This window comes from Ornithorhynchus anatinus, chromosome 7, assembly GCF_004115215.2.
Source record: "Ornithorhynchus anatinus isolate Pmale09 chromosome 7, mOrnAna1.pri.v4, whole genome shotgun sequence".
In the NCBI taxonomy this organism is placed as follows: Eukaryota; Metazoa; Chordata; class Mammalia; order Monotremata; family Ornithorhynchidae; genus Ornithorhynchus; species Ornithorhynchus anatinus.
Window position 1 is genome coordinate 5,350,610 of NC_041734.1, and position 11,988 is coordinate 5,362,597.

The 11,988-nt window shown below is 56.1% G+C and overlaps 3 long non-coding RNA genes across 7 annotated transcripts; 1 reads left to right on the forward strand and 2 right to left on the reverse strand.

Moving 5' to 3' along the window:
• Window positions 1-456: 456 nt before the first annotated feature.
• On the reverse strand, window positions 457-4,000 carry LOC114813125. Its single transcript, XR_003760735.2, has 2 exons — window positions 2,447-4,000; window positions 457-2,328 (listed from the first exon to the last, which is right to left on the reverse strand). It is a non-coding gene; the product is annotated as an uncharacterized LOC114813125 (long non-coding RNA).
• Window positions 4,001-5,223: 1,223 nt separating this feature from the next.
• LOC114813124 lies at window positions 5,224-10,651 on the reverse strand. 4 transcript variants are annotated; one of them, XR_003760731.2, is made up of 3 exons: window positions 10,335-10,651; window positions 6,326-6,601; window positions 5,224-5,731 (listed from the first exon to the last, which is right to left on the reverse strand). It is a non-coding gene; the product is annotated as an uncharacterized LOC114813124 (long non-coding RNA). The 4 variants fall into 4 exon arrangements; XR_003760732.2 differs by lacking the exon at window positions 10,335-10,651 and adding an exon at window positions 7,394-7,514; XR_003760733.2 differs by lacking the exon at window positions 10,335-10,651 and adding an exon at window positions 7,036-7,098.
• Window positions 7,717-9,919, forward strand: LOC114813126. Of its 2 annotated transcripts, none has more exons than XR_003760737.2 (3): window positions 7,717-7,798; window positions 9,261-9,335; window positions 9,655-9,919. It is a non-coding gene; the product is annotated as an uncharacterized LOC114813126 (long non-coding RNA). The 2 variants fall into 2 exon arrangements; XR_003760736.2 differs by having other exon boundaries at window positions 7,735-7,798; window positions 9,258-9,335.
• Window positions 10,652-11,988: the final 1,337 nt, after the last annotated feature.

The following is an 11,988-nucleotide window of genomic DNA, read 5'->3' on the forward strand; positions in this document are numbered from 1 at the left end:
GCACATCAACCGCTTAGAAACGGAATGTTAATTTTTACTTGCTTTTAAAAGAAACTAAATATAAACCTCAGATGGGTCCAGCCTAAATTCATTTTCTGCGTGGTGCTCTGTAAGAAATTTAAAGGGAAGAAAAAGAAAAAAGCTCTCAAAAGTACTTCGGGGTGTATGTTTCCAACATACGTCGAACCATGCTTTTGAGTTAGTGAATCATTGAGAGGCTTCGATCCAAATGGTTTGGCATAATATTTGCCCATTTTTATGTTCTCTAGTTAATACGTAATTTGTATTCTTGAGAGATCCTTTCTAAAATTATATTTTGGATCGAACGATTTCTACCGCAGTAAATCCGCAAAAATAGGTTCTCTCTGTATACTTGAAACGGTTTTCTTTGTTACCGTTTTCAGGTCTAATTTGCCCCCAAGACTTTTCATGTAAAGTAAGATCATTAGACAAACATTTCATGCTGACACAATCTAATAAGCAGAACTTTATTTTTACAAGATGTATGTAAACTAATCACTTTTAAATTGCTTAGTCAATAAACACACTTCATTACATCAGCACTGTTATGTTTACCAAGTTGAATTCTTTTATTGGAAAGAGCTGAGTGTGTCGAGCGCACTACTGTAATTTAGAAATTCACAAGATTAAAGTGATACATCTGTACATATATTCCCGGAGAGATAGGACATCAACACGTGAAAACCTAAATAAAGCCGGTTCCCCTTCGGTCCAGTAATTTGGGTGATCGTTTTTTTTCCCTCCGAATATTGTTCCAAAGTGAAAGATTTTATTTTAGTGCTAAAAACGGTGGCATCCTTTGATCCATCCCCGCACAATTTAATATCAGATTTAATATCAGTTTGCAAGGGAGTGTGTATTAAGCCTGTAATTACACGAAGGTTTAATCCACGGAAATGATGCCAAAACGGTGTACGTGTCAACTGACAGAACAGCCCGCAGTGTTCGACTTCCCTTATATTCTGCTGCATAAACACAACTGACACTTGGGCATATCCTCCCTTTAAAGCGGCTATCCCACCCTCGGGGGGTTTCTCCCCCAGATCGAAAGATGACAAGGTTTCCGTTGGTTGTGTTACAGAAAAACAAAGAAAAAGAGAAAATTTGCGTTCTTTATTTCACTTACCTGCTTTTTTCCCCCCTTTAATTGAATGGAGTTCAGAACCCCTGCAGTAGCAGAAATCCGTCGAGTTTGGCTGCATGGAAAACTGATTTTTGCATTTCAGTTTTCCTTGCAAAAGGCCCTCGGTCGATCAGGTGAGAATGAGCAGCGTTCAAATCGTCCTACTCACCTGCTCCATCGAAAGTCGTTTGGTTCCCCTGCAATGAGAATTTGGGAAACGGAAGCCGCTCGGGCTGCACCCGCAACTTTCTAGAACAGCGAATTTTGCAAAGCCTCGCTGAGAGGTGCCGTGGCCCAGCTCATAGAAGGGACCCAGCAGAGCAAAGCAGGCCAAGTAGATCTGTCGGCACCTTATTTTACGCGTTATAATTTTTTTAAAAAAATGGTGGCGACAGGGTGCATCTAAAAGGTTAATGCGTCCTCGTCCGATTATTTTAAAATGTAATATATTCTGACTTTTTGGGGGGGGGGGAGTGAGTCGGTGTCCTGACTCTTCTGGGCGATAGAGGGCGCTCTGGCATTGTCGACCCTCGGCGCCTCGGAGCGCAAAAGCGCTAGCGTCTTCCTCCTCGGGAAATCGGAATGAAGCAAAACCATTGCAATTTCCCAGTAGTGCAGTAATACTTCATCTCGGACAAAACAGGAGCAGCTCAATGGGGTTTTTTTTTTTTCAAATGATTCCGAGAAGCTTTAATTTCAGACCGCTAAATGCAAGTGGCAATTGCAGAAGGGGTTCCGAGGAAAATCTCGTTGAAGTTCTTCCCCTGGGAAGCTGTGATTGACTGTTATAGTGCAAAATTGCTGAGGATGGAATTTCGAAGCAGGAGCCCTGGCGATGGACATTAAACCCGTCGATTATTTCGAAGGGGGGGGGGGAGAGGGGATTAAATAATCTTAAAAGATTCAGAAACGCACCAGATCGCACCCTGCGGATTTAATCACGGAGATGGCCGAGTTGAGTTTTCCTATCTCTTTGGTGCCCCGGTTTACGGTTCTTATTTAAGAAATGTTGCCGGGATTACTTTTTGACTAATAAATCTTTAGGAGGGAGTCGCTCCGGCCGTCATAAAGGTGTAGGATTAGAATAGGGGATTAGATCCGTTGGCATTACGTAATGGGTGGTTATTACACAACTCGGCCGGAGATGTGTTGGGCGATGCGTCGCGTTCTCCTTCGAGACGTCTCTAGGGAAGCGAGGGGGGTGAGATTAGAGAAATCGGATGGGCACTGCGGAAGAATTTAAAGATATACATTCCGGGGCCTGCAGGAAAAAAAAAAAACACGTTAATGCTTAATACCCACTCGAAATGTCTTGATAGGCATTCGCCCAGGCGTTGAACAAAAGCCGCAAATTCAGCCCTAACGAATCTGACCGAGTTCGGCTGTCCTTACTCTTCTCTCCTTCCCCTTCATCTCCCTTGACTCTCTATGATTCCTAAAATTAAAAAAAATAAATAAATGAGGAAACGGAGGGAAGAATCCAAGCGGCAGACCAGGAAAAAATGCATTTTAGCTTCGGAAGGCGCGAGGGGTGACGAGGACGTGTGAAGTCAACGTGGAGGGGGAGAAACAAGTTATCGGTCCCCCTTTAAAAGAGGGTGACAGATAGTGGGGTCCCCGGAGATTGGGTGCAGGGGGGACTTCAGGGCTTTTCGGGCGGATTTAGTTATCCTAGCTGAGCGTCTCTCCATCCGGGCCGCGTGTTGCCTCAGTCCCTAATATCACACCCCCAGCGCAGTAGGAAGGCGCGGTCCCTTTGGGGTTCAGGCCACATTTCGACCCTTTCGTCCTTTGGCTTCATTAGCGCCTCGTGTCCTGAACTTTTGCCCACCGGAGCAGCTTCAGCCGCGCTGGACCATTCGGACTCGGGGCGGCCGATCCCCGGCGGGGGAAAAGTAAACGCGGCCGGGCCTTGATCCTGGGGTTTAAGGATGTGAGCTAATTCGGAAGAGAGCATTTGTCGCTTTAAGGTTTAAGCTCTTCTCCCCTTCCCCGCAACCGAAGTTTTGGGGTTTTTTCTTTCCCCCTGCCGGGGAAATTAAGAACAAACGAGGTGAGGGGTCAAAAGCGCTGCAGACGCCCGCACCGAGAAGGGTCCCCCGGGGTGGCCGGGGTGGCACCGGCCTTGCTCGAAATGCCCAGGTCCCGCGTTGCCCCTGTGCGGGGCCGGGGAAGAGGGGAGAAGGAAAGAGGGCGGGGGGCCCGGGACGCGCTTTTTTAGCCCCCCTATCCCGGCCCGTTCCCTCCCACCCCCCTTCGGGTGAGGGTCCGGGGGGATCGTGGAGAGATGGGAGGGTCCCTGGCGACTGGGGAAGCAAGACGCCTGCGGGCTGCGGTGTGACACCGTCAGTCCCGCCGACGTTTTCGGGCAATCGTATTCGTTGAGCGCTTACTGCGTGCGGAGCGCTGTACTAAGCGCTTGACGGGCGGGGGCACCGATTCGGGGCGGGGGGGGGGTGTCGGTCTCCCCGAGCTCCACAGTCGCCAGGTTGGACTTTTAGCATCTCCCCTCGCCTCCGCCGAGGTGCGGTTCGGATGAACGAGACTCTGTCCCGGGAAGCTGGACGCGGCGGGACGATTCCCCCGGATCGGCGTCGGTGGGCGGCCCCGAACCGGTGCCCGGCCGTGGGAGACTGGGTGGTCCTCCCCACCCCGGCCCCCCTCCCCTCCCCCGAGCCTCTTCCCTTTCCCCTTTTCCTCTCGGGGTCCCGGGGGAGGCAGGCGAGCGGGCCGGGCAGGGAGGGGAGGGCCTCGGGGTCAGCACCGCGGCCAGCGGCCGGACCCGCCTCCGCCGCCTCTCCGGCCTTTGTTCCCGGGGCCGCCGGCGGGTCCGGGCGGAACAAAGCCAGCCACCGAGACCCCCCCACCCGCCCCCGTTCTCCCCCCCCCCCCGGAGTCCCCTGGGTTCCTCGGCCCGGCCCGGCCCGGCCCGGCCCGCCTCGCCCAACCCCCGAGCCCGGGGATGCTCCGGTGGCCCTCCCGGAGGGGGAGTCCCTGCCGCAGAGCCGGCCCGGGCCGATCGGAGCCGGGCCGGGGAACCGCCGGGTGCCAGCGGAGTGTGACGCAGACAGTGGGGGCCGCGGTCTGGACGAAGGCAGGGAAGGCAGTGGCGTGGCGTGCAACAACGGCATCTAATGCGCCCCGTGGCTCTTTTCTCTCGGAGCCCACCCCCCGGCATGGCCCGGGGCTGGATTGACCGGCTCCTCGATGCCCGCCCCCCCCCCCCCAAGAAAGGACTGTCCTCGCACACCTGCCCCTCTCTAGGCGGTTGTCCCTGGAGCCCCGCTCCGAAAGCTCCTTTGGAAAGGGAGGCGGGATGGGCAGAGGGATAGAGGAGGAGGAGGAGGAGGGGAAGAAGGGGGATTTGCCGAGTGTCCTTTCCCGGCTCCAAGGTGTTCGCTGTGGGGACCCGGGATGCCCCCCCCCCTCCCCTCGCCGGGGCGGGCCGTGCCCCGCGGGATCCTCGCGGCGATACCAGGCTCCGCTCTTGGCATTCACCGCGTGCCTTAATTGTATGACATTAAATCAAGGTCCGCTGTGAACACGGAGAGGCAGAGTCTCCCATCTCGGCGCCCCCCGACCCCGGGAGGGCACAGATGGCCCCCCTCGCCCACCCCTTCCCCCCCAACCGGGGGCTCCGCGCTACATGACCAGGCGACACCGCGTCCGGCCTTCTACGTGGCCGCACACCTGCCCTTCGGATGCCAGGACCAGCCCACAGTTGGTGCCCCCCTCTGCCCCCGAGAAGCCATTCAGGCGAGCTGCTCTTTGCCCCGGAATGGCGCCCGGGCTACTTTTGAGGGATGGCAGATATTTTCTTAGCTGTCACCGCCATCCGTCTTCCCAAACGCCTTCGCAACCCTGTTGGCGGCGCCCGGGGCGGGATCGTTAAGAGTTACAGGGCGGGGAAGGGGGGAAAGGGGCAGGAGACGGGGGGCGCAGATTCGTACAGGTTGGCACGATAGTGATATCCGTGTCCGGGGGCGGGCAGGGAGGGGGAGGATTATTATTATTATTATTATTGTTATTATTTTTTCCGTCTGAAGGCACCCGAGAGGCCAGAAAATAAAGAGGGCGGACCGGGTCAGCTTTCTTTGTAATGCGGAATTAATAACCGATTCGCACCTGCCCGGGAGGGTCCGGTCAGCCCATGCGGCCCGGCTGCGGTGAGGCTGCGGAGAAAGAGAGAAGGGCTGTGCGTATCGCTATGGCGTTTTTGCGGGGACCCGGGGTCCGGGCAGCAGCTCGGGGTGAGCGGGAAGGCGTCCGTGCGACCCCCCTCCCCCAAACCCCCGCCTCCCCCCCCCCCCCGGGCCGAGTGGGAGGGGGCGCCCGGACGAGTGACCTCTCCGGGCCGAGCTGGACAGAGCGCTCCTGGCAAGAGGAGGGCAAGTTGCGGCTCGGGTAGTCCAATGCGGCTGCAGCCTGGCCCGGGGGAGGGGGTCGGGGGGTGAGAGGAGGGGGAAGGGGCTCCGGACTTGGGTGGTCCACGGGACTTTGGAGGCGTCGGCGACTCGGTGTCCGGAGGAGAGGGGGGAGGGTCCGGTCACTCCAGGCTTTGACGCTCTAGATCCCGTGAGCCAGCCCCTAGGAAACAGAAACAAAAGCAGCCGAATTAGGGACCGGAGGCCGGCCGGGGGTGGCGGGGGGGGAGGGGGAGGGCAACCAGGACGGGCGGGATGGGGGGCGGGGATGGGGCTGGGGGGTTGGTCCGCAGGCTCGGCCGGGAGGGCGGTGGCCACTAGCCCGGCCTCGGGGAGGGGGAGGAGGAGGAGGAGGAAGGTGGGAGCAGAGCTGCGGCTCAGGGGCGCTGTGGACTGCAGGTAGGGGACCGATTTCCCCAGCTCGGACCTTCGAGGCTCGTCCGCAGCCCAGAAGCTAAAGGTCCGCTCCCCCTTCCTCTTCTTCCTCCTCCTCCTCCTCCTCCTCCCTCCCTTCCCACTCTCCCCCCGCCCCTTCCCTTGCACCCCCCTCCCCCCCCAAGCCTGACCCCGGACTCGCTTTAGAGTCCTGCCAACTGCAGCGCGGGCACATTCCAGCAGGAAAATCGAAACGATCGATTGGCGGGTGTGGGGGTGACCCATCGGGGGTGCGGGGGTGCGGAAGGGAGAGAAACGGGGGGTGGGGGGTAGAGGATGAAGGAAGAAAAAAAAAAAAACCCCAACCCCAACCCGTTCAAACCTGCAGAGGGTGAGAGCTCCTTTCTCCATAGCAGGTCGCCGCTGCTAGGTGGTTTGGGGTCGGGATGGGGGGACGGGGGGGGGGGGAAGGGGGAGCTGGAGCGGGGCCGGTCCTTCCCCCTCGCTCGCCGATCCAGAATTAGGGATTAATGGCTCTCTCCAGCCAAACAAATAAGGCATCTGCCTTCAGCACAAGAGGATTACACGGGGCTGCTGACGTCACCAGCCAGGCAGATGTTGGCTCCCAAAGTCCCGACCGGCGCTCTCCGGCTGTGTCCTTGAAACCAAAGAGAACCGCGGAAAGGCTCTTAGCCCCGCAGAGCCCCATGCGGGTCCCGCCAAGGGCGAGGCCCAGCTCGCCACCAGCCTCGGCCTCCTGCTTGGACCTTCCTGCCCGGGAAGCGGGGGGGGGGGGGGGGGGGAAGGTGGGGGGGGGGGGTGAGGCTCGGCCAATCCCACCGGCCCGGTCCCCTTTCCCACCCAGGAAGGCCGCGGGTTCGGCTGGCCCAGCTCCAGGACCGGGTCGCCAACTCCTTGGGCCCAGAGTCCGGCCCGGGACCCGGCAGGATCCCGCCACCGAAACTCTGTCCCCGAGTCAGCTTGGAGAAGATGAGCTAAACCGCCAAGCTCCCGCATAGTCCTACTTCGCCTCCCTCCCTCCCTCCGCCTCCTCCAATCCGGTGCCTGGATTCCTCTTAAACTTAATCTTACCGTTAATGCCGCTCTAGTATAATTTGTCGTCGTCGTTCCTTCTCCCCCCCCCCCTTCTCCCCCCCTCCACCCCCCTCCGTCTTACAGTAACCTTAATTCCACATCCTAATATAACTCCACAGCCCAACGTGGACGAGAACCACATAAAAAGGACCCGCTTCCACGCGGCGAAACTCCACCATCGGGGGTTTTGATTTCCGATCGGGTGAAATGAGAAGGTGTTCTCTTCTCCCCCGCCTCCCCCCCCAAATACTGCTCCACAGACTCCCGTCGCAGGAGCGCTCCCTCATCCGGAGCGATTGAAGTGTAATTTTCTAGAGGAGGCTAATACGAGTAAAAGCCAAAAATTAAATTCCACCTTAGACCCCGGGCCTCCTTCAGGCTGAGGCCGCCCTTGGACAAAATCGCCTCAGATGACCGTTTCCGAGGCCGAGTAACCCTTTGCTTTTTAAATGCCATTTTAGGGCCTTTAACCCGCCCCACCGAGGCCGTTTAACGAATTCATCAAAAGGCACGCGGAAACGGAACATTCGAGGAAATCATTTCGGGGGACGCTCTGCAGTCAACAAATGAAACGATTCTAAACGAACTCTAGATGTAGGCAGGAATCGCAAGCAACGGAAACGGCGATCAAAATAGAAAAAAAAAAACCGCTGGCCTCCAAAGCCTCGCCACTAAATGAAGCCTCCGTCTCGAATCAAATCAAATCTTCACGTACCAAACGGTCAATGACTTCGGGATAGCAATAAGGTGAAAGTGAATGGTAGGTTATGACCTTATAAGGAGTAGAAAACAGGTATGCAACATCCAGACGGTGAAAGGGTAGCGGCTTTTATAGGCCTGTTTCACGTTACCTTGTCCGTCAAAGTGGCATTTAATTTTTCCAATTCTATGCATCGTGGAAGTCGGTCAGTGATAAAAATCAATTTAATTTACACTAGTGTCACTCAACTCAATGAAAGAGCGGGACGATAGATTTATTTGTTTTTTTTTTTTTGTCTCAATGTTTAGGGAAGAGCCCGTAAGTAGAGTGATTGGATATTTCTTTTAACTCTTGTTTACTGCTAACAAAAGATACGCTTTACGCTGTGTAGTAAAGAAATGCAATCTTTGGGACGGGGTCACTATATATTATATATATATATATACATTTCGGAATACCAATCCCTGCGTCTTAGAAACCCGGCAGCCGCATAGTGTGGAAATGACATATATTGAAAAGAGATGGGGCTGAGAGTTTTGAAAATGCATTCGTGTGCATGTGTGTGGAGCGTGTGTATGCCACTCAGACGTGTTTTGAATGATAGCCTTGGGCTTTCACAATATTTTCTCGAGCAATATTCTCCTTTGCCTGTGATTTAATATCCGTTCGCTGTCCATGGTTTTGATCCGTATGAGGGGAGTTGCGAATGGTACATTTTTCCCAGTGTAAACCACAATGCCTCTGCCCGGATTTGGCTATCCCGCATTCTAAGGGATGTCAAAAAGGAGGAAGACGACGCTTGGCAAGATCTTTTTCTGCGATATTTACTTTCGGGTCTGGAACGCTGCAAACGGACGGACTAAGTTTGTATCGGTTTGCATTTCATTAGATTTTAAACTGAGACCGGTACCGGGTCTCCTACTCGACCTTAGAGCCAAAGAAAACGAAACTAATAATGACAATACTTTATCGATGGGCACAACTCTATCTTCCTCTCTGACAATCAACACGGGTACACCCCCCACCACACACACACACACACACACACACACACACACACACACTTTACTGGTCCATACGATTCGACCGGTAGAGAAAACTGTAGGTTAAAGAACAGCTATTTCGGACAAACCATATAAGAGCAGGACATGCACTTTTTAAAAGCAGCCAACAGCATAAACGATCATTTTCAAAACACAAACCGTGACCCTTAATCCAATAAAGAAGGCGTACGCTATTTCGTCATTCATTCTACCCGAAATAAGTCTTCGCCGTCCGTTTAAAAACAAAAGAATTCCCTCCAAGAGAGCTTTTAGGTTCCGGGATGATTTCTGAAAGGGGGGAGGGGAGGCGGAGGGCAAGTGAGAAACCTCTGGAGCGTTTAATCGGAGGTCTTGCCGATCCGTCTTGGAGGTTCTTTTTTGATTTTTTCAGACCGGATGGCTCTGAAAAGTGATGGGACGTGGGTTTGTTGATTTGATTTGATTTCCCCTCCCCCCCCCCGGTTCCCATTCTAAAGCAGGGCAGGCAGCGCTTTGGCGGCCGAGGCGTGGGAAGGGGCCGATTTCAGGGCCGAGGCACCGAAGCCCCAGATGAGGTGGGTAACAATAGCCCCAGTGAGGTGGGACGGGGGAGGAAAGCGGCTGCCCCGCGCCAGGCCAGGGGGCCGCCAGGCACACCTCTCCATCCTCCATCAAAACATTTCCGAAGAGGGAGAATTTCAGAGTGGGGGTGGGGTGCGGGTGGTGGGAGGAGGGGGGAGACCCTTATGCCGGGAGAAAACGGCTTAAACACAATAGGCCTCGCCATTTTCTCCTTGCAAGACACAAAGCGGCTCGGCAGCTTCAGCACCACACAAAGAAAGCGGGCCCGGCGGATTTCTTTCTTTCTTTCTTTTTTTTCTTTCGCCTTTCCAGGAGGCCAGAACCACCTCTCTTTCTCTCCAGCGAGGACCGACCCGTCTGAGGCTCTGCACTCGCCGCTCCCTCACGCTCCCCCGAGCTTCCCCCCGCCCCAAACCTCACAGACACACACACACACTCACTCACACACACACACACACACAGAGCCATCCCTTCATTGGGGAGAACAAATAAAACCCCGCCCAAGAAGGACTCAAGCGCGCTTATCATGCAAGATGCCCGGGCTCCCGGTGATCCTCTCTCCTCTCCAGGCTGGACCTAAATGGACATTCTCCCCCCCCACCCCCCCAGCCCCCCTAAGCACCCCCCCACCCCCCAACCCTCCGATCTGCGCCAGAGAAGCTGTGAGCCGAGCGTTCTGCGCCTCCGACACCTCCCCGGTGCCAAGCAAATCAAACGCACCACGCCAGGGCCGAGAAACGAGCGGATGCCCGGCGCTGGCGCCCGCATCTCCCGCAATCCCCGAGGGGCTCCGGCCACCCGCCGCTCTAGAAAGCCTTCGCACGCATTCACGGGGCGAGGCGACCCCCCAGATCGCTCGCCCAAAACAAAACAACCACCGCCAAAAAAAAAAAAAAAGAAAAAAGCAATGTCAGCGCTCGGATGCCCTGGAAACAAAAGCCCCGACCACCGCCCCACACCCCGCCGCGGGCCTAGCCGAGGGGAGCACTTACCGCCGGCGCGCCATCGGCTAATCCGCGTCCCAATGTCTTGGCGGTCGCTGTTTTGGGTGTGTTTTTTTTTTTTAAAAAAAAACGGTTGGTTTTCGGCACATCCTCCACGGTTCAGAAGGAAGGAAAATCAAAACCTTGTCGGCTGGCGGGAGGGGGGAGGGGGAGAGGAACAGCTAGTTTTTCATGGTCTGCGCGCTTCACCCGCAGCCGAAGGAAAGACACGCACCGCAGTGTCTCCTCATTCTTTCAGCTGGAAATTCAGAAGCGCTCAACTCAAGAAAGCGTGGGGCTTTCTCTCTCCCCCCAACCTCCTTTCTCGCCACTCTCTCTCCTCCTTTCTCTCCTCCCTCCTCCTTTCTCGCCCATCTCCCTCCTCCTCCTCCTCTCTCTCTCTCTCTCTCCCCCTCCTTCTTCCCCCCTCCCCTCTCTTTTCAAAAGAGGGCAGTTCGTTTCCTGCATCCCAATGAGTTAAATCAGTCACTTTGCTCCTCATGCATCAGCAGCCTCTTTAACAACCCGAGGGCTGCAGGCACAAAAGAGCATTTAGCTGCCTCCAATTTGTGTAGAAGGCCTGTCCTTAATTTGTTTTTGGAGTATAATTAAATCATGGATTTCACCCAGTATAAAAAAAATGCCACGTCCCCAAACTCCGGCGACGAAACTGCTAATTGTAACCTTTTTAATAAATTCCCCGACTCACTGGCGGCCCCGGGCGAGGCAGCCGGGGGCCTCCCGAAGGCTCCGGCCGCTCCGCCCCGCTCCGCCCCGCTCCGCGCTCGCCCCGCATCCCCGCGTCACGACAAGGTGAGCGGCGGGCGCCGCGCCGGACCAGGCCGTGGGACCCTTGCTTGGCCCCCCCCGCCCCCCCGCCCGGCCCTTCCGAAGGCTGGACGAGGCTTTCCGAGGAACAGAGCGATAACGATATTAACAGCGACGATGATGGTATTTGTTACGCGCTGTGCCCAGCTCTGGGCTAAGCGCTGGGGGAGATACAAGGTTAGCGGGTTGCCCCACGTGGCGCTCAGTGTCTTAATCCCCATTTTGCAGAGGAGGTCACTGAGGGCCAGAGAAGCGACTTGCCCAAAGTCACCCAGCTGAGGCGTGGCGGAGGCGGGATTAGAACCCACGACCTCTGACTTCCAAGCTCTTGCGCCAGACCTCCAGAACGGCACCTGAAATATCGGTGGGGGAGAATTAAATGTCCATCAGAGCGACTGGTGGCGGGGGGCGGGGGGGAGAGGTCCAGTGCGGGGTAGATACCTTTCCGCTCCTCCCCTCCTCACTCGACCCCGCGTGGACACACAAACACAGCCGCACACACACGCAAATGCGTACACACCCCCGAGGGCAGTCCCATCCACATTGGCGCATCCGCACACACCCCCCCCCCCCCCCCCCGAGCGCGCCGGTGGCCTTGGCTCCTTGGAGCCATAGAAGGCCACCTCGGCCTAGCCGTCCCCTCCACCCCTTCCCCGACACACATACGGGAATGGCTTTGGTCGGAATTGGGCTCCGGAAGCCGCCATGGAGAAGGACGCGCCTTCCCGGGCCCGGCCTCGGGCCCACGTGTCCCGATTGGAAGAGATGAGAAGGATCTGGAAGATATTTCCCCGTCGCGGACCGTGTTCAGGGAGCCGACCTGCTGGGCCTGGGG